The sequence below is a fragment of the Caretta caretta genome, chromosome 4, assembly GCF_965140235.1.
Source record: "Caretta caretta isolate rCarCar2 chromosome 4, rCarCar1.hap1, whole genome shotgun sequence".
In the NCBI taxonomy this organism is placed as follows: domain Eukaryota; kingdom Metazoa; phylum Chordata; order Testudines; family Cheloniidae; genus Caretta; species Caretta caretta.
Genome location: NC_134209.1, coordinates 61,350,274 through 61,373,150, shown reverse-complemented (window position 1 = coordinate 61,373,150; position 22,877 = coordinate 61,350,274). Strand labels below are relative to the sequence as shown.

The window sequence follows — 22,877 nt, the reverse complement described above, 5'->3', positions numbered from 1 at the left end:
GCAGATTGGTGAGGCATGATTTCCCTTTACAAAAACCATGTTGACTCTTCCCCAACAAATTATGTTCATCTGTGTAGCTGACAATTTTGTTCTTTACGGAAGTCGGGCTTACTGGCCTATAGTTGCCGGGATCAGCTCTGGAGCCCTTTTAAAAAATAGGCATCACATTAGCTATCCTCCAGTCATTTGGTACAGAAGCTTAAATGATAGGTTACAGACTACAGTTATTAGTTTTGCAATTTCACATTTGAGTTCCTTCAGAACTCTTGGGTGAATACCATCTGGTTCTGGTGACTTATTACTGTTTAGCTTATCAATTTGTTCCAAAACCTCCTCTAATGACACCTCAATCTGGGATAGTTCCTCAGATTTGTCACCTGAAAAGAATGGCTCAGGTTTGGGAATCTCCCTCACATCCTCAGCTGTGAAGACCGATGCAAAGAGTTCATTTAGTTTCCCTGCAATGGCCTTATCGTCCTTGAGTGCTTCTTCAGCATCTCGATCATCCAATGGCCCACTGGTTGTTTAGCAGGCTTCCTGCTTCTGATATACCGTACTTAAAATTGATGTTGCTATTACTTTTTGAGCCTTTGGCTAGCTGTTCTTCAAATTCTTTTTTGGCTTTCCTAATTATATTTTCACACTTCACTTGCCAGAGTTTATGCTCCTTTCTATTTTCCTCACTAGGATTTAGCTTCCACTTTTAATGGATGCCTTTTTGCCTCTCACTGCTTCTTTTATTTTGTTGTTTAGCCACGGTGGCACTTTTTTGGTTCTCTTACTATGTTTTTTAATTTGGGGTATATATTTAAGTTGAACCTCTATTATGGTGTCTTTAAAAAGTATGTGTACTCTATATGTTTGTATAAATTAAAATTGATATGGCAGATGGACCAAATCCATAACATTCTGATCCAGATTTCAAACACCCCCTAAATTTTGTTGGTATTTGGAGTCTATTTTTAATGCTTCTATAGATTCACTATACCTCCTTATTTTGGTCATCTGCATGTGTAATTCAACATCATAAAATGCTGCTCTTATAGAAACCACACAGCCATATTGTATAACCCTGTAAACTGCATATGGCAATCAGGCAATCACAGTAATTCTATCCTTTGTCACCTATTAGATGATGATGCTTAAGTCAAGAAATGTTTAATTAGGAAAAAATAACTTAAGTTTGTCATAATCACTAAGTTGTAAATCATCTATCTACGTCCAGTTCTAGAACTAACTTTCATACCCAGTCAGATGATTCCTGGCCTGATCCCTACTCTCATGCAGAGATGAAAAACAGCTTCTCAGCCTGTCTTCCTTGCTATTAACGGACTCATTAAACTGCTTTTTCCATTGCTGAGGTGGAATAGGGATTAATACTGCTAAACCTGTTTGAAAAGCCAGAGAAGTCTTGCTGATGGCTCCATTGTATAGACACCTGTCCTGCAGCCTTGACAAGGACACATTTCTCTTTCTTATTGATGAGTCTTGTAGAGAAGGCAGAGTTCTCTGCAAGACACTTAGGCTTTAAACAGGGGGAAAAAACAATAAAATCAATCTGTAGTAAAATTGCAGGTGCTCTGGGGACAGATGCTCAACTCAACATCAACCTGCCCATCATGAATGTCATTCTCCTTTTCTACTTACACCATTACAATCAAGTTTGGAATATGCTGTAGGTATGGAATGTAATTCATTTGATCATTTTCCAAAACACATCACATTTTCACTCTGCTGCCCTGTTTTATGTAGCCACCTCTGATATAGGCTATTAAATCCTCACTTCTAACTACAGTATATTATGCCACATTGCCTACACCCTTGACCTAAAGACCTTGCTATTACATACAAAATTCTTGTTTCTCAAAATCAATCTTTTGAAGAAAGGGGGCTAAAATTGGTTAAAATTTGGTGACCATCTTGAACCTTCTTTCCTACTCTCTGAAATGGAAAACCAAAACTGTGGTATTTTAGTTAAATATTTAAATATGGATAATTAAACTTAATTGTTGAACATATCCTTGTTTAAATTTTGCTTCTAGTAACAAGTTTTCATTTAAGTCTAGGGGTCTACATGGACTTTCAGAGAAATCACTCTGTGTGCTTTAGCTACTCCCCCCAAATGTCTTCCAGTCTGTCATACCCAACACTGGAGTTTCACTAAATCCTTGGCTTACCAAGACCAACAAATTATGTTATATAGGAAATGCCTAATGACTGATCAAATAATGCACAAATAAACATTTGCTTGAGGGTTTTGTGCTTAGCTGGTAGGGGTAGTTGAGGAAAACACTGTGTAAGAGAATGGGCTAAAACTACAGTATAGACATATCATAAGTTTCAACCACACTCTGAACACTCATCTTAGGGTTAACTAGTGCATAATTAACCATGAAAAAATATTTATTTCCTGCCTGAAATGTAGTATGTGATAAGTGTGCAATACTGTTAGAAGACCTATGGCAATTCAGAGATCACAAAATTTGTGAGATGTCTCCAAGGCTAAAGCTCATGCTAAGGAAAAATAATAGAGATGGGGATTTTCAATACAGTCCAAGGAAATTAGACATTCAAATCCCCGTGAACCCCAATCACATTTGGGCACCTAACTCCCTTGGACTCATTTGAAAACCACAGCCTAGATCGGGGTGGGTAAACTTTTTGGCCCAAGGGCCACATTGGGGTTGCGAAATGGTATGGAGGGCCAGGTAGGGAAGGCTGTGCCTCTGCAAACAGCCTGGCCCCCATCCTCTATCCACTCCCTCCCCCTTCCCGCCCCTGACTGCCCCCCTCAGAATCCCTGATCCATTCAACACCCCCTGCTCCTTGTCTGCTGACCGCCCCCTCCCGGGACCCCCTGCCCCTGACTGCCCCCCCCCCCCGGGACCTCACCCGCTATCCAACCTCCCCATGCTCCCTGTCCCCTGATTGCCTTGACCCCATCCACACCCCCTGACAGGCCCCCCAGGATGCCTGACCCATCCACCTCCCTCTACTCCTTGTCCCCCAACTGCCCCCTCCTGGGACCCCCATTTCTAACTGCCCTCCCAGGACCCCACCTCCTATCCACCCCCCCTCCCTGTCTCCTGACTGCCCCCCTTCCCCGAACCTCCACCCCATCCAACCGCCCCCTGTCCCCTGACTCCTGCCCCTTATCCAATCTCCACCTCCTCCCGCCCCCTTACTATGCCGCTCAGAGCAGCAGAAGAGGCTTATTGGAAAGCCTGGGAGGTGGGTGGGTGCAAAGTTGTGCTGCCCACGCGGCAGCGTAGCTGCGGGGGCGGAGGGTCAGCGGGGAAGGGGCCGGGGGCTAGCCTCCCCAGCCAGGAGCTCAGGGGCTGGGCAGGACAGTCCCGCGGGCTGGATGTGGCCCGCAGGTCATAGTTTGCCCACCTCTGGCCTAGATGAATAATTGAATATTGGCAGGAAGAGGTACGTGGAAAAGCAAAATGTGTGATAAGCACTCTTTTAAGTAACTCCTTTAAGAATGCTGTGCACAGGAATAAGTCACTAGTTCTTATTAATAGCTAATTAGCACTGAGAACAATGACTACTCATAGGACTGGCTCTTACTACTGGGGATTTTTCCTTCTGAATGTTTGTTTTATGATCTAAAAGCTGGCCTTACCTGCAGAATAGCTAAGTCCTTCTCTATGACACTTTGCTTTGTCATCAGGGGATTTGCTAATGGCCAAGCTGTATTTTGAACAGAGATTTATGATCACCTTCCCAGTCAATTAAAATTCCAGATACTACTAAGGCAGAATTCAATTAAGGTTAATTGAAGCTTCTGAAAACTGCTTTTCCAAAGGGAAACAACTCTGGGATTGTGGATCCTAGAGGGTTTCTATCAATTTTAAATAACTTCCAGTACTGTTCTTTTCTGATGCTGATAGAATCCTCCCTCAGACCCCTATGCTCTTGCTATTATCATGCAATTCAAATGTTGGGTTTTTTTCTGTCATAATTTATCACTTTGACTTATTTGTTCTTTTAACATCTTCTTCTAGAAGGAACAAAAGATGCAAACAAACCTGCAAATGGATTTTTATTTCAGTCCCAGTAGTTTGACATGAAAGAAATATAGCCACTTCTAAGAATTTGACAACATTTCAGTAACAATTATCCAGATAGGTAAAATAACAACTTCCTTTTCTTTTGCTGTTGAAAGGGATGCTAAGAATGTAATGGATAGTCAATAAAAATTTAAAAAGTGTAAAATAAAGAGTGGAGAAAACAGGTGCAAATGAAAATCCATTAAAATGCAACTCAGGTTTACAATTCTACCCTAAATTTTATTTTCTTGGCATCAAGGACTATTGTGACAGTTCTTAGCACACTTGATTGAACTGGGAAAACACATGGGACTGTATCTTAGTCACAGAATGCAGAACATGTAGTCCTTGGCTCACAGAGTAATCTCATGAAGGAATGAATAATCATTTCAGCAGTTTATTTTGTCAGAATTTGCAACCCATTGTTTACTGTGTGGGGACTAATAACAAAATACCAACAAGGAATTAAGAAAAAAAAGAGAAACCAATAGAGAAAGGATTGCAGCTTCCTGAGGGCTCTGTTACTTCTTACACCAGTAGCTGTGTATTTGTCACTAGCTGATTGGAATGTTTTGCTGAATATTATTTCTCTCGCTCTGCGTCCTCTTTGTTTTATTTTAAGAAAAACCACACAAAATTGAAACCTATACCCTGGACATGTATGTTTCAGGGTTTCTTTCTCTTCATGAGACGTACAGGAAAAAGCCACAGTCAAACATTACACAGAAGTTAAAGAGAAAAGTTTCTGTGATAAGAAATGATTGTGTAATTATACAATAGCCAGAGGAAAAGAATATGTAGGTGGAAGAACTCTCCACTGTGTGATTATTAATGAATTCTCTGTATTCCTCATGGAAAAGAGCCACATTTATAAAATTAAAAAGTCAATGCCTCTTTGATGAGAGGATTTGCAGCCACTGATGTTCTTTATCAAATACAGAATGCTTTGAAAGAAAAGCAATTGAATCTCAACTTTCAGTCAAGGACATCAGAATGGAGGAAATTCTTCACTATGCCTTTTCTCGGTTACTTGTTTACTCTGCACAGTAAAAACATAATCATTTCATAAGGGAAAGATGATGGTTAGGGATGCTGGGGGATGGGTGGGTGATAGTTATCACTGGTACCATATGGCAGCTGGGGAGAAGACACTAGATTCAGTGTCACATTTGGGTGCATGAATTAGCAGTGAGTGACAGATATGGAAGCTTTAAAAGCATCCTTGCTTAGAAAGGTGAAAAGTGCCATGTGACTAGTTAGTGAAGCATGCATTCTACTTCATAGTCTAGGGAGCACTAGAACGTATCTCTGCATCTCCTTTCCTTGCTTCTCCCTCTCTACCAAAACGAAATACTCATACATTTTAACTTCTGAAAGAACTCCTTTTAGCTTTCTTTCTGTGGTCTTAAGATTCACAGCATCTCTTTCTAGAATACTAAACATCTTTCTTGTTTATCTTTTAATGTCTAGTTTAGGACAGGGGTTCCCAAACTTGGTTCATGGCTTGTTCAGGTAAACCAGGCAGGCCACGAGACACTTTGTTTACCTGAGTGTCCGCAGGTACGGTGGCTCGCAGCTCCCAGTGGCCGCAGTTCGCCACTTCCTGCAGCTTCCGTTGGCGAGGAATGGCGAACTGCGGCCACTGGGAGCTGCAAGCGGCCATGCCTGAGGATGCTCAGGTAAACAAAGCATCTCGTGGCCCACCAGGGGCTTACCCTGAACAAGCCACAAACCAAGCTTGGGAACCCCTGATTAGGATATGCAGTGTTGGTGGTGTAGCCGTGTCAGTCCCAGGACATTAGAAAGAAAAGGTGGGGAGGTAATCTTTTATTGGACCAACTTCTGCTGGTGAGAGAGAGACAAGCTTTCAAGCTTACACAGAGCTCTTCTTCAGGTCCTCAAGCATGACAGCTTGTCTCTCTCACCAAAAAGAAGTTGGTCCAATAAAAGAGATTACCTCACACACCTTGTCTCTCTAATTTAGGATGGTGCCACCAGAGGTGATTACCACTTCCCAGCTCCAACCATGTGCTGCCATGCCCCATTTCAGTCAAAGAGGTTTATTTTTTATAACAAAGAGCAGACAGTCTTAACTCAATACCTGGCCACCAGGCTTCAGGGCCACCCCTCCCAGAGGTCTCTAGCACTCCAGCTCCTGGCAGCTTCCTCACCTCCACCAGCTCTGCTCCCCCCTTGGAGCTATATCTGTGGGGCTGCTTTCTTGAACCCTTGGGCCTCACGCCAAGCACTAACTCCACTCCAGCATAACTTTGCACCCTAGATCTCAGCCTGTCTCACTCCTTCTTCCCTCCAGCTGCCTACTAGCAGCTCTTTATAGGCCCAAGTGTAGCCCAGTCCTCTTTAATTAGCTGGATTAGGCTCACCTGCTCCAGTCCAGAGGTGCTAGGCTCAGTCATTCTACAGAGACCAGCTGCCCTGTGACAGATATGTATACACTGGGGTTAGGGTGTGTGATGGCAACATGCATAGACTTGGATGCCACTAACAGTGAAGCCACGGTAGTACAAACTTTGGTACAGGCTGTACAATCCTGCCTGGGAACATGGGTATGTATCTGGGCAGCTGTCTTGTGATGAAGCTTACCTAAGACTCACTTCTCTGCTGTTGGTATCCAAGTTATCTAGATCAAAACTGGCTCTAATATGTCTACATGTGCTACAATCACATATCTGACTACAGTGCAGACATACCCTAAGACAATGAAATTTGAGAATACAGGCTTTGTCGTGCATTGTCGTACACAGGGAGCATTGCCAATATGTGCAAAGGCTGTCTAAAGCCGGTGCTGAGTTTGAATTTCAAGTTTGGAACCAGGCCACGTCTTGGTACTTGGTAAAATGGATAATGTCTGCTGGGAGGAAGAGGAAAGGCTGTGCCTCCAGTGTGTTATTTCAAAGTAACAGTAACGGGCTAGACTGTGAAACTCCTATTGGTGAGCAAGAGAGGTTCACCATTTGGTCCCATGGGAGTGTGGTTCTTAAAGGGTAATAAACTCTTAATGGCTGGTATACACACAAAATAATTGCATGCAAAGTATAATGTTGACTGCAGAGGGCACGGTGAAAAAGCATAGTATTTCTCTGTAGGGATCATTTTGTGTGTAGGCATCTCAGGTGAGGAGATACTGTTTAGACCAAATTATCTGAAAGATGCCATCTAAAATGGAAGAAGAAAATAGCAACAGAATAGTGAGAAAGCAATTTTTTTAACCTCTGGGCTATGCAGCCCCAAAGGAGGTCATCAGCAGCTGTTAGTATAGGGGTGCAAGAAGGAGAGGGAAATGTGGTTCCCATTCCCTGTTGCTTTCTGAGCCATTTATGACTGATCTCCTTAGATGGCAGAAGCCCCACATAAACCACTGTTTATGTAATCTCTCAGTGAGTCTTTTGAAGCACCAGAGGAACAAGCACAAAAGATTAGGATTCTGCGGTATGTCTGAAGGTTGTGAGAAGCTGAGGTTTTAACTGCAAGAAAAAAGCTGAGAACGTGGCAATAAGGGATGATAATTACAAAATCCAGAAATTATTCTACCCTTATCTTTGTAGGAGCTTTTCCTAACCCTTCTTAAAATAATGTAGGTAAATACAAAGAAGTCCACTTATAATGAATTCAGACACAGTACTAAGATTCTGCTTCTAGTGAAAAAGGGAGTCTAAAGTGAACAGTTAACTGACCTTAAGGCCTTTTGCTGAGCCTTGAATGCAGCTAAGAAGGGATTTGGGTGCAACTACTTAGGCAGGGTGTTCTGTGAACTGAAAAGGCTCCATTTCCAGCTCAGTCCAACTGGAATGTGGGGACATGGAGTAAAGATGAGCCAGCTGCTCTCCATGGAGGAACTTAGGGGCAAGACTGTTCCTCAAGTACCTGAGGGCTAGGTTATAGAAATCTGTCTCTGTGGAGTCATTAGAAATGTTTAAATGGATGTAAACAACTATTAGTCCTCGCGTTTGGTATTCTAAAAGAGTGTATGTGGGGGAGATCTTGAAATATTCCAAGGACTGAATAACCAATTGACACTGAAGACTGAATGGACAGATTTCCCTGGAGCATGGGTGAAGGTAAGGCGGTACGGGCCGGTACGGCGTACCGGTAAAAAGTGGCTGCCGGTACCGGCCCCTAACGCCTTACTTTAAAGCGCTGCCGTGGCAGCACTTTAAGTACCCTGCTGCGGCAGCGCTTTAACGTCGCTGCTGCTTTTGCACCCCCAGTTGGCGGCCCTGCCAGGTCCCTAGCAGCAGGGCCACCGATGGGAGGGGGGCGCAAAAGGGGCAGCGACGACCCAGAAGAGCCGATGAAGGGGAGTGCAAAAGGAGCAGAGCTTTATTGTCACTGCCCCTTTTGCCCCCCCCCAGGCTGCCAATGGGGGTGGGGGCAAAAGGAGCAGCTGCCCTGGGGCCGGCGATTTAAAAGGGCCTGGGGCTCCGGCCGCTGGCAGTAGTGGCTGGAGCCCTGGGCCCTTTAAATAGCCACTGGAGCCCCAGGCCAGGCAGCCTGGAAGGGCTGGCTGGGGGATGCTGACCTCCATCCCTTCCACCTAAGGCTCCGCCCCCTCTGGGGGAGCCAGCCCCGTACCGATAAGTTTTCAATTTTACTTTCACCCGTGCCCTGGTGTGACAATATAAGGAAAACATGCAACTGAGAAAATATCCTGTGATCTTTGAAAGGAATAGAGTACAGGCTGGAGCTGAGGATCAGTCTTTGCAGGACTAGGAATCTGAAGTCTTTTTCTTTCCCTCTTGATTTTTTCAGACTGTAAATGTTTTTTTCATGGAGGTTTGGAACAGAGTGGCTCAGTAACGCTTCTGTCATTTTAATGCATTTGTCTTGGATCACTCAGGATGCATCTTCATATAGCACATATTCTTACTATAAATGGAAAATGTAGACACATTTTATTATCTGTATAGTACATTAACGATTTCAAGAAAATCCAGCCAGTTGATCATACAGCAGGTTGTTCTTGAAAGAGACTTTAGTCTATTCAGTACATTCATCAGTGTGACAACTCAAGGCATTAGATTTCACACCCATGTTGTGATGTTGTGATGTTCACTCTGTTAGCCTGGAAAGGGTTAAACAATCTGATAGGCCACACCTGAGGGAGTGGTAGGCTTGATGAGCAAGCACTAAGTGAGGATGGAGACCAGCTGGACAGGAAGGAGGTGGAGGGGGGAAACTGGCATATGGCCAGAAAATGAGGGCAGAAGGAGGTTGAAGTGGGGAAGCTTGTAGTTAGTCTCTGGGCTTAGAGATGGAAAAGAGAAAATTCTGGGAGAGAATAGAAGGCATAAGGTTCTGAAGGAAAAGTTTACTCAGAAGCATAGTGGAGTAGAAGCCTGATAGAGGTGGAGTAGCAAAAGGCTCAGAGAAACAGCAGCAAGGTATGGGATGGTGTAGATCTTGACTACTGATTTGAATGGTCCCTGAGCTGGAATTCAGAGGAGTGGGAGGCTTGAGTTACTCTACAAGCCACTGGGGAAGTGGCATAGCCTTGAAGTGTAGGGTTGCCTGGAATGATTCCTAGCCAGCCAATCCAGGGAGACTTTGATACCCCAGAAGGAGAAAACTATAGTGACTTGGCTAGAGGGCCAAATCATAAAGAAGGAGCATCCTGAGTCACAAACAAGAAACACTGCAACCTCTGGAGTGTGAGAGGAGGCGACTGCACAAGCAAGAGACAGAAAGGGGTGTCAGACTGGGTGGAGTTATTCCCCAGATTCAGCCACAAGGAGGTGCCCCAGTAGTGATTCCTATGACACACATTCATATCTAGTTCAAACCAATGTTTATAATCTTATTCATTTATAGTTAAGGGGCTATGATTGTGTCATGAAGGTTATGGAATCTGTGACTTCCATTGACCTCTGTGACATTTTCTGCTCTGGGGCTGCAGTTCTCAGCCCCTCTCCTGGGGGTAGGGGGACTCCCTGCAGCTGCCCAGCTGGGTGGGTGCTGAACTCGCTTATCCTTTTTGTCAAGGATATTTTTAGTGCAAGTCAGGGACAGGTCACTGGCTTCTGTGAACTTTTGTTTATTGCCTGTGATCTGTCCATTACTTTTACTAAAAATATCTGACAAAAATTTAGCCTTATTTATAATCCTCTCACCTCTAGTATTGCGTATGTACTTTTGCATGTCTTTATCTCTACAATTACCAAATGGTTATAAGTGTTCCCATGGTAGGCCTGATCTTCTGAAAAGACTAGAGCAATGGTCTCCTGAAGACTATAACAGTGTCACATCAGCAACAAAGTATGCGATAGTGTAATTCTAGTTTAATATTTTGGGATATTCCATAAAATGTCCCATTTCCCTACTCCTATGTCTTCCAATTTCAGTTTTTGTCATAATTAAAATGTCTCTCTTTTTAGGAAAAAAATGATATAATTACTCATAGCTGCATGTGGCCAGGAGTAATGTAAAACCCCTGGAATTTAAGGGCCATATTTTTACAGAAGGCTATAGGTCTGTGGGCAAAATGCATACATAAGTTTGAGCTTAAATTTGTGAGCATAAGAATCATGATTACGCTCCCATAGCAAGAGGAATATGCAAATTGTCATTGGGTCAGCTAAATGACTATTTACATACACAAATATAACCAATTGTGGTAGTTAAATGTATAAATATTGCCAGGGAGTTATATGCTAACATTGGGTTGTCTTTGTAACCAATGAGCCCTAAAACCCATAGATATCTTGGCCCCTTGGCCTAGTGGTGGTAATTTGCATGACATTGCAAGATACCCTGTTATAGCTGCTTTATCTTGGTCGGGAAAATTTCTGTGTGTGTGGTATGTGGGGTTTTTTTTAAAAATAATAATAAAAAAAGGGGCTAGAAGGAGCCATTAGATCATCTAGTCTCACCTCCTGCATAGCTCAAGGTGTGTCTACCCTTGGAGCAGGGGTGTGCTTCCTAGCTTGAGAAGACATACTTGTGCTAGCTCTCATTGAGCTAGCATGCTAAAAATAGAGCGTAGCTGGAGGGACTAACTCAGGGATTTTCACACTGGGGGTTGGGACCCCTAAGGGGTTCGCGAGGTTATTACATGGGGGGTCATGAGCTGTCAACCTCCACCCCAAACCCTGCTTTGCCTCCAGCATTTATAATGGTGTTAAATATATAAAAAGTGTTTTTAATTTATAAAGGGGGTCACACTCAGAGGGTTGCTATGTGAAAGGGGTCACCAGTAAAAAAGTCTGAGAGCCACTGGACTAGCTGCTGTGAGTATACATGTGTCTGAGACCCTAGGTATGCACTTGGAGACGCTAGCTTGTCTTGCTTCTCATGCTGCAGTGATGACACTCTATTTTTAGCATGCAAAATCAATGAGAGCTAATGGGAACAGGTCTCCTCTAACTGGGGATCACACACACAGCGTGAAGTGTGTAGACATAGCAACAGAATTTCATCCACTTACTGAGTACTAATACTTTCACCTGAAAGTCATTCTATTGGAGACAAAACAACATTTTGGCGATGGGCCTAATTATTAATAAAAAAAGAAAAAAAAAGTAAAACACAACTTTGATTAACAGATATCTGTTAGAAGTGAGTATACAAAGTGGTGCAAATACACTGAACAGACTTTCTCTTTAGCTTACCCAAATATTCACTCATAATTTTTCACACTCTTCATCCAACTGTCTGGGTGATGACAAATATTTAGTTAGTTGCTGTTTGTGATGCTACAGTTGAAACATTATTATAGAGATGAGAAATGAGTCTACTAGCTGGAACTATTCAGTCACCTGGGCAAGACCATGGCTCACCCTATGGACCTTCAGCCAGGAGTAAGGGACAGTAAGGTGCCCCTTTACTTCTGTGTGTGGGCTGCCTGCATAGCAGCTCACTCTAGAACATACTCCAGGGTTCTGTTCTGTTCTACATAGGATCTTATACTGTTTTCCTCACTATTAAGCAATGGGCCAACCCAAGTGGCTGCTACTCCATTCACGCACAGGTGGTATGGAGTAGGCAAGCAAGTGTACTGTATGCGCAGAGTCCTGACTCTCCTTCCCTATTATGTGCTAGTCAGCATAGCTGAGCCAGTAATGACAGAGACATAATCTGCTACTGGTATATATCGGTAGCAGATTCCTTCTCCCTGAAGTAAGAGGGAGGTCAGGTCACAATTCTCTCCCTAGTCTGCTCCTGGGGTAGTGCAACTATCAGCTGCCCAGTACTCAAGGCAGGTTATAAACTGACAGTCTAGCCCTGAGTTTTATAGTTCACCTTTGCCAAATCTCCAGTGCTTTTCCATTTTTGAGGCAAATGACACAGGCAATGATGCTTTCATCACTTCCCCAGAGAGGCTGTTCTACAGTCTAATTGTTAGGAAATGTTTCTCGATAGTCAATTTAAATTTCCTTTTTTCTTTTTCTCCTCATTGCATCCATTTTGTCACTCCAACCACCTTGGACCATCCCATACAATTCCTCTCCGTTCTGGGAGTTACACTTAATCATCTATACAATAGATCATTATGATCTGACCTAGGCACATGCAGGTACAAGCTGACGGAGGTGTGAGATCTGCCTTGTGACCATCTTTTTTTTTTTTTTTTATATATAATTTAGTTTGCTCTGGGAGGGGAAGATTATAAACCTTAGTTAGAGCATCTGCATTCCTATGTTAGAAAACACTTAGGGTTCAGTGTTTCATGGGTCAAAAGCTTATGTATGCTTTAAGTATGCACTAAAAAATAAGACCATGTAGGAATACCAGGAAAAGACAAGCCACAGGTTTAAAAAAGAATAGCTGGAAAGGGAAAATGATTCCAATAGCAAAGTTTTACGAGTCAGACTGTGATTTCTTGATCATTAACCTTGATTAGTAATGTAAATGAATGTGCTCTAAAATTCTCAGGAAAGCTCGTATCTTTCTATCCACCACATACACTAAGAGTAAAACTATAGCTGCTGTCTTCAGAAGATTCTACTGAACACATGATGACTTCCCTTCCCCAGCCACATTTAGCCAGCAAATGTGTCTGCAAGCAGTTAAAAATAATATACTGACAAGGCCAAAACACAGGAACAGGAAGCTGTATAGGCCTCAATTCAAGAAACTTTAAATTTTTTAAAAATGAAAGCAGAGATGCTCTGTGTTTCTAGGACCCCAAATTTGGGGTGGGGTGGGATGTTTGGCAAAGGGTTTTGCCACCCCTAAATTCCACCTTTTTGGAGAAGATTCAAGGGCTTAGGCTGTTCAAGAAACAAATGTTTCCAAGGCTCCTGGATTCATTCTTAGCGAATTCCTGTTTTAAGGAAATGGGTTTCTTTAATCATTTAAATCACTCCTTTCTAGATATCTTCAGAGAATTAAACTATTCTTTATGCAAGATGACATGGATCACTGGGCTGGGAGGGGAAGAAAAAGGTCAGAAAAGGGCTAGAGAATTATAGCCTTGTAGTTTACCTAATCTTACCCCCTTCTGATTTTTTCTCATTTGTCTTGTGTCTATTTCCATGGTATTACTTGGATTGTAAGTTCTTTGTAGTCAGGAGTGTCGTTGTGTTTCTACATTGCCAATGAAAAGTGGGGTCTGGTCCTTGACTCGGGCTCCTAGGTGATACAATATTAAGAAGTGTATTTGATAAAGTTTCTTCCCATAGCCAATTGGTTACTATATAAATATTGGACTTAAAATGGTTTTCATTTGTTACCCCTCTCTTAGGCAATGTAAAGCATGTTGCTATCAATAACTTGCTTTTTGGGCATCATCTGGGGATAAGAGACAGGATATTTGGGTTCCACTCCCTACTATGTCACTTCCCAAATGCCCTTAGACAAATCTCTTCACCTCACTTTGCCTTGTTTCCCTCCCTGTAAAGTGTGGATAATGATACTTGCCTATGTCACAAGGGTGTCATGATTGTGAAGTTACTGATGTCTTTCAAGCACACTGAGATCCTCAGAGGGGAGATGCCACAAAAACAAATTATTGTTAGTCACAAACTTAGCATTCATTTCCGCAATTAAGAGTTAGCAGATAGCAATTACTTGCTTGTAGAACATATTTCTAAGAGCTGATTGTGAGTATCTTCCTTCAGTTAGTAATTTGTTCACCTCAAAGATAAATCAAACCTTTTCAACTCACCAGACCTCTTCTTATCTGTTTTGTTCTGCAATACACTGCGCTGTTCTGGGCTAAGTCCTTCCCACACACCTGTGCGACTCCCAATCAATGCAACTGTAATTGAGAACAGAATTTGGCCATTATCTGTATGCTTCAAGATGATACTGTTGAGACAGTGACTGGGGAAAAAACACACAGTACACTTCAGACTTCTCCTTTCAGAATCTCATGAACATATTGGCAATCTGTTGTAAATGCAGCACAGTTTTGTGATTTACAAATAAGCTTTTGCTGGTTTGGTATGGTAAAAAGATGCTCAATATCCATTACTGAGACTGCCTTAAGGGGCTGTTCTTCCTGCCAACCTGGCTCATCTTTTCCAAACAGCCTGTGCGGAAAAGACTGTGTGGGTTTTGTAAAGAAGTGCCACTAGATGGCACAAAAGGCTTTTGCAAAGCAGATTGTTTGTCATATAGGGATCCTTGTGGAAGAGAGATCTTGATCATAAATCCCATATGCAATAACAGGTTCATAATGCACCCTACAGACTATATGTTGTATTTTTCCCTAAGATATAAAGTTTCATTTTCAATAGAGGAAGCTGTGTGGTGGTTTTATTTATTTGTTTATTTTTATTATTATTTTTTTTTTAACATCTAGCATGTTCCCAACGTTAGGTTTCCTTTCCAAGAAGTGGACAAGCTAAGCCTTTAATGTGCATTGACCAAGACATCTGTGTGATGTTTGCAGTAAAATGCAGGACTGATAGCATGAGGGAATGAAAACGCATAAGCCACAGTCTTGGCAGGCTGGATATAGAGAGTTATTCTTTGTCTTAAAAAATGAACATATAGGCGTGTCACAAATGTTGTCATGCTGATCCATTATGACAGAACATCCAGGTAAGAGGGAAAGGTTTGCAGAGAACCTGCCTCATTATGGGAGTATAGCTAAGGAGAAAACTAAAACTCAATTTTTTTTGTCTTGTTTTGTCATTGTCGTTATTAGATGGGAGTTTAGATATAAAAACCAGTGAAGGACAGAAACAGATTCTTGCTTTTTTGCCACTCTTTCACATTATGTGCTCCCATGGTAGTAGTAATGTGATATAAAAAAATTAGTAATGTTGATAATGGAGATAAAAGTAAGGCCTATACCAACCACATTTCAGTTTTCTCTTGGCATTAATATTGCTCTGAGCATATTGCTCTTAGCAGCAGTAGTAATAATAGTAACAGTTGAAAGCCATTGCTGATATATCCTCCTGCAGTATTCCTGGTGAGTGGTGTTAAACACCGAACGTTACACACAATTTGCTGGAAACAGACCTGCTAAAAATTGTTTTTTTATAATCTGGGGTTCTTCTGAGCTAAAGTTCATTAGGTGATTTCTGATTCTTAAGGTGATTCCTTGATTCAGTGCTGATAAAATTGGTGGAGCAGTGAAGTCACTGTCTGAATGAATATTAACGAACAAATCTGATGAGAAAAATCTAAAAGGTTTGGACAGCCACCCAGAAGTTCTGATTTTTGTCCAAACTTCTTAGATCTAAAGCCAGTCTAGAAATCTCATCAAAACAGGCTGTTTTAAAAGCTTCCTGATACCTTGTATTTTTGGTTAGGGTGGAAATATTGAGATGAGCCTTCCTGGTAGCATTTTGGCACTTATTTTTCCAGTCCTGGCCAGAACTCCAGAGAGCAGAAATATATAGATGTCCCTCTGCACTGTGAAGTTACTGCCTGAATGGTTGATGTTTTGGTGTTGGGGTGACCCAAGACTAGAGCTGGGTGAAATGTTTCCAACAAAAAAAGTATATAAAATATTTTGTGAACAAAAGGCAGATTTGGGTTGACTGAAATACTCTGTGAATCTGGTGTTGAATTTGCCACATTGTTTTTGTGGAAAACTAACAAAAAATTTCAACCTCCCCTCAAATAAAAAAAACACACTAGATTTTTACGATTCCAAATGACTTCATTTTGAAATTTGCCTCAATTTTATTATCCCCTTTGTTTAAAGCAAACTAGAAAACGAAACAAAAGACTTCATTTGACACCACCCCAATTTTTCTTTCTTTTTTGGGTTTGCCAAAAAATTCAGTTGGGTTAACACTAAATGATTAAAAAAATTTTTTTTGATCAGCCCGTGATCTGAAAAATCAGTTGTTGCACAGTCTACTCAAGGCTGACAGTGCTTGGTGACTTCAGCGTTTACACTGATGATGATTCTTCTGTGGCAGCTCAGTATTTGCTATGGACTGTCACAGAACCTAGCGAGTGTCTCCTCCTGGTCACCCACTAGGACTGCTCTGAGGGGAATCCAAGCCTCTGCTGCTCTGGATTCCTGGGTATTCCAAGCTTCTGGAGCCTCAGCAGGCTGCAGCACTGGTTCCTTCATTGGCCCCTGGCACATTATCTGGGCCGGCCACCCCTTCTCAGAAATGGAGCTCCTTGGCCCCCAGGACCAATGCTAACCCCTCCCCGGCCAGGCTACCCCAGTTACTTAAACACCCTCTCCCAGAACTCCACCCAAATGGTATGAAGCTTTACGGAGTATTTACATGCTTCAGATACTTCTGACATTTATCGATCTGGGTGCAGGCTTGTGTATGGCTCAAAGACTGTACTGGTGACTTTACTAGAGGGTGTCTTGACAGCGAATGAAGATCAGGGTTAGAATCCTGGCCGCACTGAAGTCAATGGAAGTTTTTATCTTTGACTTTGGTGGAATTATTAGCTGCTGTTGATATGGTTGATTATGAGGTGGTATTGACTCAACTGCTGTCAGGATTGTCTATGAAGACCTTGGGAAGTCTCTCCTTAGCTGGTCTGAATTAGCCCAAATCTGTTGACTTTCAGGCATGGCTGTAAAGCTCTCTCTCTCTCTCTCTCTCTCTCTCTGTGCGTGTGTGTGTGCGCACACGCACATGACTAGGACATACATACTGGAAGTTGACGGGCTTTCTTTTTCTTTCTTGAATGTAGGGGATTTATTTGCATTGGTATGTGTATTTCCAATATGTGACAGTGTTTACAGCCCTGGATAGCCCTGTTTCCATGTAGCATTTGTATAAATCCTAATAAATAAAAATGAAATCTAATGAGTAAAAAGGTTCTTCAAAATACAAACATTTTGGGAGTGAGTGTGAGGTGAAGGATGAAAAGAAGGAGTGTGGTGTCTGTTTTGATTTGCCGTTCCCTAATATCTCTTCAGGATCAGGAAAAAAAGCTGACTCTGGCTAGCTAGTGGGCCAGAAGTTGTCTTGTTTGCCAGAGAGGTTCATGAATTATCTGCTTTTGGAATCAGGTTTGTTGTTTCTCTGGTATTCCATCACCTCCAGAGTGAATGATATAAGCAAAGGGCCAAATTCTAACCCCAGCTACTTCTGTACATCCCCATTAACATCAATACGTGGAGATAACTGAATTTGCCCTTTCAGACCTTTGCTCTAATATTGACTTTGATTATCTGATCTCCTTTTCCTTCTCTGGATAAAATCAAACATAATACTTTCCCACTCTTTTTTTTTTGTCTCCTCCCTACCTCCAATCACCCAACCCTTTTATCTTTCTTAGTATAATACTGGCCCCTAATTTCTTTTATCCCCAAAATGGGCTCAGTGTTTGCCACGTCCTGAAAAAATCAGATGTTCCAGATGTAAAGATTCCTTCTTTTTCTATATTTTTAGTACATACTTTATCATTTTCTGTAATTGCGCATACTGCACTCTCTGGATAACACCTACCCTCACTGCCTGCAGGCCAACTGGTACTGTATAACATTACTTTTCTGCTATCTGAATTTATGATTGACAGATGCGTTAGCACCTTTTGGCATCTGACACACACTTTGTCCCCAAACCATTTGTGCTATTCTGATAAACAATTTCATTCTTTTCTTCTCTTTAGACTCTGAAAACGTTTCCATGTGATGGAGCTGAAATGGAACAGAGGATTGCAAGAATGTTTCTCCTCTGGAGTTGTATGGTTTGGTCTTTGACCTTGTAGCAGAAGGTGGTTGATAATGGATCACTAATAAAAAATTTATTGTGTAATTTGTTAGGGTGTTTTTCACGTGTGTGTGTGTGTGTGTGTCACAAGCTTGCTGTGAATGGCTAGTGCTCCCTAGGTTACATATTGTAAAGTATTACCAGATTTTGCAAGGGTTGCATTATCCTCACATTTTGGTTTTATAGTTTTGATTTTATTAGACTAATTTTTGTATTGAGGTACATGCTGTTACAGATACTATACCTAGAGAAAAACACAAAGCATTTGACAGGAAAGGTTCTGTGACTATGGATACCGAGTCCTCATGATTCCTATAAACATGGATTTATTAGTGTGCAGAATAATGAATTTTAACTTCTGGGATATTTCAGTGTTTTTATATTTGTGCCCAGGGCCAGTTCGGAATGTAGAAAATGTACTTTCAATTAAATGTTTGTGAGGTGGGTGGGTTTCACAACACACACATTCTAACTTTTGATAATGTGAAATTCTGAAACTCAACACTGCCAAAAAATTGAGGCTTGTGCTCAGAAATGGGATCCTGATGAGTTAATTTTGGAGGGAGGGGGAAAAAAATTCTGGAGGCCCACTTCAGTCACTTCTATGAAATGCAAATCTTCAAATGTCAACATTTTTCAATTTCATTATGAATATTTTTTACAGGCCTTCATAGAATATAAGCAAATTCCTTCACCCTACTATACATAAACACTTATGCTCTCTCCTTGAAAACTAGTCCTTAGTGAAATTCATTTGTCATTCAGTTGTAACCTATCAAAAAGCTACTTTTCAATAGGGACTTATTTCACTCTGCTCACATACTCTTCTGCACACAGCTGAAGCATGGAGCTCAATTCACTTAACACTATTAGGGGATATTGCTCTTTTGGAATGTGACTGAAGGAAGTTAGTGACTGGGCATAAAATGGAGGCTCTTACACAGTCCATGAACTGTACCAGTTCTGTGTATAAACAAAGTACTTCAGCTTTCAGCATGGTCAGTTGCTTAACCTTTCAATCACACATGTACACAGAAAGGGAAAGCAAATCCAGAAATTTACCCAGTGGCTTCCTTTTGGATTCTCTGTCTACTCAAGCTTATCTCTTATAGTATATTGTGTACTTCAACTTTATAGTCAGATACAAGCCCAACAGTCTACCCCCCTGCTCACTAGAAGCTCAATCTTGCAAGGTGCTGAGCACCCCTGACTTGATCCAGCAAAGCACTTAAGTCGTTGCTTAACACACGAGTAATCCCAATAACTTCAGCGCTCAGCACCTTGCAGGATTGACCCTGGGAGCTCTGTTTGTAGTCTTATTTTTAGACAAAGCTAGATAACAGGCCTGTGCTGCAGAGTATGCAAAAGAGAGAGAACCAGGTCTTCAGATTCGACTTGCCTGGGTTCCATTGTGTTTCCACGATTCCCAGCATCCTGCTGTTGTCCCCTGTGAAATGAAAAAATAACATGGAAGGTACAGCAAACTCTTTCCCTGAATTGCAGATGGTCTTACTGAAAATAATGTCTGAAATGTTTCTTCCTTTGATCTGAAAAATAAAATGAAGTAAACAATGTTTCTGTGACACAGTAAGAGAGCTGGTATGAGAAAATGCCTCCGGAGACCTTGATGCATTCTCAGGCATCAGTCAGAGGCATTTTACGCACTGTGGCAGCAGTTTTTGCAATACCTCTCACTACTCTTTGTGCCCTTAGAGGACCCAATCCTGCAAACACTTATGCAGGGAATAACTTTGTTCATGAGTAGCTGCACTGAGGGAACTCAGTAGAACTGCTCACTTAAGCAGTGTCGCTTCTGTGTATCATTGTTTGCAGGATCAGGCCCACTATGGGGTGAAATGGAATCTTTTGTTATGTGTGTACACACACACAAATAAATCTCCATGCTGTAGCAGCTACAAACATCTCAACTGACTTAGTCATTGGACATCACAGATGTCAAACAAAACCTGTGGGGTTTTTAAAGGTTTGTTTTGGATGAGATAAAGGACGAAAAAACAACCGTCCTTGACTTGTTTCCCTCCATGTACCCAGCTGTGTCTATGCATCTCAAGGAAATCTTTATCAAATATACCTGCCCCAAGATAATTTATTTTCCTTTCTTGCTTCTAATTACTTCTATCAGTTCTGTACATTCTACCTTTCATCCATGTTCCCTCAGGCCCAGACACTGCACCTATAATTTGATTGCCCTTTGCCTGGTCAGACATTCTGCAATGCTTCCACACCTCAAAAAACTTGTTCATTAATACTTTACAGTGTGCTCATATCTAGGAAGCAACAGGATCCCTGAGCAGAGAATAAAGGCTATGGTGGATAGTACCAGTGGCAGGGCCCTACAGAGAGTGGGATTAAAAATTGGATTGGATGGGATGAGATCAGTGACATGTGACAACAATTGACTCAGGTAATTATTTTTTAAAAATATTTTGCACTTGAATAGTGCTTAATCCCCCAAACCTCTAACTTTCACCACACCCCTCTGGGATAGATATTAATATTACACATTTGATACATGGGCACAGATTAAAAGTACCTTGCTTAAGGTCTCAGCTTCTCTACCCAGTTCTACCTCTATAAGACCTGACACACTCCCCCTGCTCTGCTTACTTGACCATGCATGTAGGAAAGAAAGGGTAGCTGAGTAGGAAGAGGGATGTACTTTAGATTGATTCCAAAGTACATCAGCCATGAGTTCAAGTTGGATCATCTGAGTGGGAGAATTGGAGATTAATTATGCTAGGTTCAGTTTTTGGAGAGGCAGATCACGAATGTAAGTCAGTCAGCAGGATGATTAGAAGAGACCAGATGGAATGCGGTTGTGGTAGGTGAAAGGCAGTAAATAGAAAGTCAAAGAACTAAGATTGGGTCTTTAGTTTGAGCTTTGTCTCCCAGGTTTCTTGAGGGGAAGGGGTACACAGTGTCAGGGGTGCGAATTTCAGAAATTCATTAGGGTGTAAGGTTTTGGTGACCTGTCTAGTCACATGGAATCCTGTTTTTTCAGGGTGCCCACACTACTCACTCCTAGCCTAGGGCCAGACTACCCCCTGCGGTTCCCAGTCTGTGTTCCTGTCTGTCTGGTAGTAAAAGATTGACAGAAATTGAATTCTCTAAATGCCTTAAATTGTGCTTTGGTTCCACCTCCCTGTGCTTGAGCACGTGAACACAGATGTGAGGGATCACCAGACAGCAAAACGTCACAAACAGGGGTGTGTGTAGATTCACCACAGACTGGGAGGGGTTGCAAAATAGGAAGGAGGTAGACAGGGGGATTTTGTGTGTACATGGAGATTAGGATCTGGTCATGGGGTGAGGGGAAGGACAGGTGGGGCCCTATGTATGTTTCTTCACATAGGGTCCATAAAACCTAGAGCTGACTATGGCTGGTATTATAGGGAATGAAGTGCAGTAGTTCTAACTTAGTGTTTTAAATGGTGAAACAGGATGTCTCTCTGGCTGTGATCACTGCTATTTTTAACCTAGAGTCTCTAAAAATGAGATTTAGAAACAAACACATTTTTTTTATCCTGGTAAATTCAGTAAACTGAACTGAGTTGGTATTTGAAGTGGCAGCCAATTGGAGCCTGGGATTTGGCAACAATTACTTATCAGCTCCCAAGAATAGCTTCACTGTGTGATAAGTGGATAGTAGCTTTCCATTCTGATTGGCCAGGAAGGTCCACTTCTAGTACAAGAGGAAGATAATCAATCATGTTACTAGCTTTTGTCTTGGCAAAGGTATTTAGATTTCAGCCAGCTGGTTAGCTGCCTCAAGACCACCTGCTTGACTGAATAAGAGAGAATCAGTTCCTTTTTTTTTTTTGCAAAGGAAAGGGAGGGAATATTGACTTGTGTGATCATTTCAGGTGGATGATTAAATTTGGCCTCTCAGGCCCCAGTTGAAAATTCAATTCAGATGACTAGTTTTCTTTTCATACACTGTTGAGCAATCCTGTGTTCTGCCATCACTAATGTTCCCGATGTTGATTGTCCCTTCACTTTAACAAAGCACAGAATACCCAGCCTTCTCTCTATTTCTTATACCTTTGGGCTATTGAAACATAATGAGGAGACTGTGCTCACTTAAGGATACGGCATCTGCACTTATCAGACTGTCTTGTGTACTCCATAAAGTAATACACTGATGTTGTGCTGGGTGAATTGTCAAGTCAAAATTGTCATAACTTTTCTGCTGACTTGGTGGTTTTCAAGCTTTGAGCTGCCCATGTCTTGAACACATATTTCATGGGGAAAAAAATTGTCCTGAACTTTTGTGCTGTAACTAACCGCATAAATGATAGAACTGCAGGATAATACCCTCTCTATACAGGTGCAGATGAAGTAGAGCATAAGCAAGGAAAGGCAGGCAAGTGGAATGCTTGGAGTATTCTTGTTGTGTTTGTTACACGTATGCTGAGGATGCCTAAATAGCTAACATGGTGTAATAGTCAAAGTAGGGTAATTCTCCTCATGAATATGGATGGCAAAAACTATCCTTTAGCAATCAGCTATGCATATATGTTCTTAATATTGCTTCATATAGCCGTATCTTCCATAGTTAGTATGCTTTGAGCTAACAGATATTTGCCACATAGATGAAAATCATATAACAACCTTAATACGGGTGCTATTCTACATGAATTATTCTGAGCGCAACAGTATAACACTGAAGCTGGATGCATGGACCTCAGTG

At 41.8% G+C, this 22,877-nt stretch overlaps 1 long non-coding RNA gene across 1 annotated transcript in view; it reads left to right on the top strand.

Moving 5' to 3' along the window:
* LOC142071871 (uncharacterized) overlaps positions 1 to 18,211 on the top strand; it is an 81,610-nt gene extending 63,399 nt beyond the window's left edge. The window contains exon 2 of the long non-coding RNA XR_012668087.1: positions 18,066 to 18,211. This is a non-coding gene — a long non-coding RNA (uncharacterized LOC142071871). The remainder of the gene's footprint in view (positions 1 to 18,065) is intronic.
* Positions 18,212 to 22,877: the final 4,666 nt, after the last annotated feature.